Here is a 7,518-nt window from a genome sequence, read left to right as displayed (position 1 = left end):
TACAGCAGTACAGAAATCATTACTTTTCAAAACAATTGGAAATACTTTCTCTTATCTTATTCTGTTTGAATTGATTTTCTCCATAGGAAAATCAGCATGGATCCATCCCCTCTTTGTTATAAGATAGAATTTTGTGAGGTTGTTCTTTCAACCTTACCCCGATCCAACCCTTCCCACTCTCAACAGTTGCACTTTTGCTGCGCTAGTTTTTCTCCTCTTAAATCAGAGAAGAAAATGCTTTCTTTTAAATTTTGGGAAGTCTTGAAATAGGCAGGAAAAATATTTTTACACTGAAATAAACCATCTGGCCACTTTATCCTGTTCTACGTCCTACATCCGGAGTTACTCTAACATTTATTTATTAAATTCTTTATTCATGAAAGTGATATTGCAACTACAAATTGCCATGAGTATATAGCTACTGCGTTTAACGGTTTCTTTTCCTTCTTTAAGAAAAATCCTCTTTAAGAACTAGAATTAAGAAATGTTAATGAAAATTAGAGTGTCGATTAAGAAATCTAGATCCAAACCTTAATTCTGCCATTAACTAATTTTGTAATCGCCAACAATTCACTCAATTTCCTCACCAGTCAAATGTAGGATTGGGATAGGTGATCCTTAAGGAATCCTTCGAATTCAATGATCATATCTTGGTATTTAAGGTATTTTTAGCACAAAATAGCACCTAATATATACTCAGCAATTATATCTTGGGCCATGAGCATGTGATAATCACAGCAACCCTACTTTGCAGATAAGAAACAAAACTGTGAGGTTAAATCGCTAACTCAAAATCATATAGGTAGCCAGTGGAAGAGTCATAGCTTGAAATGGGCATTTTGAATCCAAATCCTATAATTCAGTGAATATTACCTTATTTTTATTATGATTTTCCAAAATAAACTAGAAGCTTAAATGACTGGAAAAAAGTAAGGTTTCACAAGCAATCAGTCAGCCAGTAAGTAAATAAGCATCAGTTTTAGCAAATTTGAAAGACTGATAGGTATTCAAAATGTGTCAGTTAAGAAATGTGGAGATATTTTAAATCTATTTATAAATAAACTATAAATGTAATTCTGAATTTCTAGGGAACAGAACAATAACAGCTAAAAGAAGATAACACCCTTTTTCTGCCTCAATGGAACCAGGGGTGGTTTTACTCCAAGCGAATTCCAAGATCGTGGCACCTGCTGCCTATTTTCCTGCTGGGCTTCCCGAGCAGGTGTTTCTTTGCTGGGTGCCTGTGAAATTCGATGAATGGTTTGCTCATAATCTGCAAATCATTACTTACATATTTATTTTTATAGTCAGTAGATTGTTTCCTCACTAGATTATAAAACCAGTGACTGAAATTCCTACTGGTGGAAATTTCAAAAAGATTCACAAGTTAGGAGTGTTTTTAATTGTTTTATAAGTAGAAAAGACTAGAAATATAAAATAATCTTAAATGAACACTTAAAAATTTTATATATATTTTAAGTTAACTTAGTAAAAGGAAATGACAATAGCCATCTCTGTGGCAGTATCGCAAGGATGATAGGAATGATATTGACAAAACTTCTTTTTTTTTGAGGAAGATTAGCCCTGAGCTAACATCTATTGCCAAGCCTCCTCTTTTTGCGGAGGAAGACTGCCCCAAGCTAACATCCGTGCCCAGCATCCTCTTCTTTATATGTGGGACACCTGCCACAGCATGGCTTGATAAGCAGTGCCTAGGTCCACACCCAGGATCTGAACCGGTGAACCCCAGGCTGCCGAAGCGGAACGTGCGAGCTTAACCACTGCACCACTGGGCTGGCTGCCGACAAAACTTTTTTTAAATGTGAGATGATATTGCTTTTGGTGAACTACTAATCTCATTTATAAAGTCTTTAATAGATATACCTTTTTGAGGCATCAATAACATTTCCCTTCATACTATGCAATACTTGTCTGCATAGAGTGCTATAAAAATTAATCTTTGAGGGGAGATAGAACTTGAATTTCACTTCTACTTATTGATGTGAAAGCATCAGTAAATAGAAACGTCAGTAATTAGAATCAGTAAATGAAAACGACACGTCATTTCTATTTGGATATGATCTGATGTCAGTTCTGACTCACTGAAATTAAATCTCAATGTACTTCTTCCCCTGGATAGAGCAAGAGAAAAAAAATTCACTATCAGTTGATCAAGATCGACTTTTACAACCAATGCTGGAGTGTCAGGGGCCCTGACAATTAGGCATTTCAAAACTATTATATCAGGGCTGGCCTGGTGGTGTAGCGGTTAAGTTCAAGCACTCTGCTTTGGTGGCCTGGGGTTTGCAGGTTTGGATCCTGGGCGTGGACCTATGCACCCCTATCAAAATCTCAATGGTATTTTTTGCAGAAATTGAAAAAAAATCCTAAAATTCCTGTGGAATCTCAAAGGACCTTAAATAGCCGAAACAATCTTAAGAAAGAAGAACAAAATTGAAGGTATCGCACTTCCTGATTTCAAAACATATTACAAAGCTACAGAATAAAAACAGTGTGGTACTGGTATGAAGACAGACAAATAGGCCAATGGAATAGTACAGAGATCCCAGAAATAAACCTTCACATACATGGTCAAATGATCTTCAGCAAGAGTGCCAGGACCACTCAATGGGGAAAAGACGGTCTCTTCAACAAATGGTATTGGGGAAACTGAATATCCACAGGCAAAAGAAGGAAAACAGACCCTTACCTTACACTATATACAAAAATTGAATCAAAATGGGTTAAACACCTAAATATAAGACTTGAACCTATTGAACTCCTAGAAGAAAACATAGAGCAAAACTTCATGACATTAGACTTGGCAATGATTTCTTGGATATGGCACCAAAAGCACACACAACACAAGCAAAAATAGACAAATGAGACTACATCCGCCTTCAAAAGTTTTTGTGCATCAAAGGAAACAATCAACAGAGTAAATAGGCAACCTACCAAATGAGAAAAAAATTTACAAATCCTATATCTGATAAGGGATTAATATCCAGAATACATAAAGAACTCCTACAACATGACAACAAAAAATAAAATAACCCAATTAAAAAATGGACAAAGGACTTCAGGAGGCCCGCCCAGTGGCGTAGCAGTTAAGTTCACACACTCTGCTTTGGAAGCCTGGGATTCACCAGTTCGGATCTCCGGTGTAGACCTATGCACCACTTGTCAAGCCATGCTGTGGCAGGTGTCCCACATATAAAATAGAGGAAGATGGGCACGGATGTTAGCTCAGAGGCAATCTTCCTCAGCAAAAAGAGGAGGATTGGCAGCGGATGTTAGCTCAGGACTAACCTTCCTCAAAAAAAAAAAAAAATGGAGAAAGGAATTTAATAGACATTTCTCCAACGATGATATATAAATGGCCAATAAGCATATGAAAAGTTGTTGAACATCACTAATCATTAAAGAAATGCAAATTAAAACCACAATGAGATATTACCTCACATTCATTAGGATGGCTACTATTTAAAAAATAGATAATAACACATGTTATTGAGGATATGGAGAAATTGGAATGCTTGTGCACTGTTGTGGGATTGTAAAATGGAGCAACCGCTACGGAAAACAGTAAGGAGTTTCCTTAAAAATAAAAAATAAAGCTACTATATGATCCAACAATCCCACTTCTGGGTATATACTCACAGGAATTGATAGCAGGGTATCAAAAAAATATGTGTACCCACGTGTTCATTGCAGCATTATTCACAGAGGTAGAAGGAATTTAAATGTCCGTTAACAGATGGATAAACAAAATGTGGTATATACATACATCAGAATATTATTCAGTCTTGAAAAGGAAGGAAATCCTGTCAGATGCTGCAACATGGATGAAACTTGAAGACCTAAAGCTAAGCGAATTAACCCAGCCACAAAAACATATATATCATATGATTTCACTTATACGAAGTATCTATAGTAGTCGAATTCATAGAAACAGAAAACGAATGGTGGTTATCAGAGGCTAGGGGAAGGGCGGAAAGGGGAACTGTTATTCAATGGGTATAGAGTGTCAGATTTGCAAGATGATAAAGGTCTGGAGATCCCTTTCACAACAGTGTGAATATGCTTAACACTACCGAACCGTACTCTTAAAAATGATTAAGATGGTAAATTTCATGTTATGTGTTTTTTACCACAATTTAAAAAAATTATACCTAGATCAGCTCAACAAGAATATTGTCAATTCTAACCATCTTCTTACAACAGAATATAGTTCCTAACAACACTTCATAAGTTTCACCAACAGCAACAGCACTCACTTAGCCTATGAAATATATTTTTAGAGCATTGATCAGAGGAAATGTATTTTCAAATGAAGAGTGAACGACTGTCACCCTCAGTGTGTACAGTAGAAACACAACAACACTCATGGTGATTATTTGGCTGTCAGTCCCACCAACAGTAACATTCAAGCTCATTTTCCACACTATTTCAGCCATTGTTAGAGAAAGAATACTTGGAGTGTAGCACATCTTGTCTCTAAGAAAAATATTTAAAAATTAAAAACGACCACTGTAATTAAGGCTACTAGTCTTATCCATGGTTAGGTTTGCTTTTCACATCATGACAAAAATAATCCTCTCCTGCCTAAAGGGCCATTTATTCCTGGGTTGGAAGACTTTACCTGCCAAATTGCCAGTAAACAAAATACTATACTCCCTGCCATTGAACGATGTCATATTGTAGAGCTTTGGCCACAAATGAGTGTACCAGTTTCTTGGAAGAAATTAGTGCAATTCAGGGTTCATTTCTTTAATTATAACTGTGGGGATAAAATAAACTTCAGAAGCTTTTCTGCCATTGTTAAAATAAATGCCTCAGCAACATTTTATGCAATAAAGAGTTTTATCTTCTTTTAAAAATATTGCTTATAAACGTGCATCTTACTGTTAACCAATGGTAGAAATGTTGGAGTCATCCTTCACATTTTCTTCTCCCTTAGAAGAAATCACCACCGTCTGCTCACTTTACCAAATAATGTTAACAAATCCATTCTTTTTGACCAACAGCTGGTGTTGAGCTTGTTAAGAGTGTAAACTCTGGAACAACATATCCTGGGTTTGGGTCCAAGCTCATCCACTTCTTAACTCCAATCTTCAGTAAAGTACTTAAACTTTCTTGGCCAGTTTCCTAGAAATGGGTATAATAATAATTCCTATTGATATAGTTTGTGTATTAAATGACTTATTATGTAAGAAACTGATGCATTGGCACATACTGACTGCCAAATAACATTAGCTTTTATCAGGATTGTCTTTATTATCACTGTCGTAGTTCAAGTCCTGTGGTCTCATTACTGGAGAGCTATAATGACCACCGAATTGGTCCACTTCAATTCCATCCTCCAAAAACCCTCTAGCATGACCAATCCAGAGTACAAATCTGACCACAGCACTCCTACACTTATAATCCATCCACTGCTTCCTGCCAGTGACAAGACAAAAAACAAAAGATCCTAATATGGCAAACAAGACCTTCTAGGACCGGATGCCATATTATCTTTCAGCCCTATCTCGTGCTGTCCAGCCTCTCACATTACACTTCAACAGCTGCCAACTATGGTAGTCTTCCCTTATCCACGGGGGATATGTTCCCAGACCCTTGGTGGACGCTTGAAATCAAAGACAGTGCTGAACCCAAATACACTATGTTCTTTCCTATACATACAAACCTATGATAAAGTTTAATTTATAAATTAGGCATGGTAAGAAATTAACAACAATAACTAATAATAAAATAGAATATTATAACAGTATACTGTATAAAAGTTATGTGAACGTGGTTTCTCTTTCTTTCAGTCCAAACCTGTTTCTGAATCTGTGTAACCATCCCTTACCTGCAGTAAATGGCTTGGTGTCACTCGTTTCAGGGGATCCCTTGCTGAACTCTTCATGTAGGCTCAATGCTTTCTGGCACAACACGTTGACACCAATCAGAACACATTTTCTGTTCATGTCTTCCACCCACAAATTTAATGCCTTTTCCATCTTAACTAAACACTTATCATGCATTGTAGCCATAATTTTTGCAGTTTGAAGTGTAACAGCAAAAGTAGTATGAATTTTCTTCTTCTTCTTCACAATTTCACACATAGAAGATTTGTTCTTACCATAGATCTTAGCAACTTCAGCATGTGATTTTTTTGTTCCTTATTAAGTCAAGGATTGCTACCTTTTCACGTAAAGGAAGCACTTTATGGCTTCTCTTTGGCATATCCAAATTGCCAGCATCACTACTCTTGCACTTTGGGGTCATTATTAAGTAAAATAAGGGTGACTTGAACACAAGCACTGTGATACCCTGACAGTCGCTCTGATAACCAAGACGGCTACTAAGTGACTAACGGGTGGGTAGCGTGGACAGCATGGATACACCAGACAAAGGGAAGATTCACGTCCCGGGCAAAATGGAGCAGGACAGTGTGAGATTTCATCACACTACTCAGAATGACACACAATTTAAAACTTATGAATTGTTTATTTCTGGAATTTTCCATTTAATATTTTCAAACCATGGTTGACCACTGGTAACTGAAACTGAGGAAAGAAAAACCACTGATAAGGAGGGGTTACTGTATTTACGGTTCCCAGGCTATATCATGTTGTAGTGTGCCTTCATACAAGTGAAACCATGCTGTGCCCACCTGCATTTCTTTAAGAGCTTTCTCTGGCCACCAACGCCCATTTTCTCTCCCGTATGGCAGGCAAAAAGTGCTTGGAAATCAACACCTCCCAGGAGAACCCTGCAATCAGTGACTAACAGGAGCTGGTGTATAAAAACTCCCACTCCCTCAGCCCTTTGGAATCCCTTAGAAATAACTCTGAAGTGCATATTCTACACTGCCCCTCAGAATTCCCCAGCAGGATCAAGCCCAAGTTACCCACAGCAACTGTTGAAAACAAACTTTTTATTCATCATCATCTCTTCACCATCTTACTCCCTCACTGGTGTGTCCTGGTGTTACCTCCCAAATAAACTACTTGTTCTCAAATCCCAGTATTGGCATCTGTTTTGGGGGGATCTCACCTAAGACCTTACTATATTAATCTAGGTAATTAACATTACCTGCAGCTATAGGCAGAACATCTCATAACTAAACACAATGGTTTTTTTTTCACTTTTGTGAAGTCTAATGAAGACAGTCCTTCTCCATATTGTTGCCATATCATCTGGAAGCACACAGTTTCCTAGGTCATGTCAGCAGCCAAAGCCGGATGGAAGAGGCAGTCCCACTCTTAACTGCCTTAGCTAAGAAGTGACTTATGCTACTTTCACTCATTGTCCATTGGCTAGAACTCATCACATGGCCTGACCTGACTGCAAAGCAGGTTGTGAAATACGGGTGGGATAATTAGTGAGCACCAACTGTTTCTCCCCTACCTAATCTCCCATTTTTTTCAACAAAGTCCATTATGGCTCAATACTTCAGCCCCATGATACTGGATCACAGATCTTTCCTATGTGATCTCATAATGCTTTTTATAAATCTCTATTCATTGT

Source organism: Equus caballus, chromosome X (genome assembly GCF_041296265.1).
Source record: "Equus caballus isolate H_3958 breed thoroughbred chromosome X, TB-T2T, whole genome shotgun sequence".
Classification (NCBI taxonomy): domain Eukaryota; kingdom Metazoa; phylum Chordata; class Mammalia; order Perissodactyla; family Equidae; genus Equus; species Equus caballus.
Note: the sequence above shows the minus strand (reverse complement) of the source record.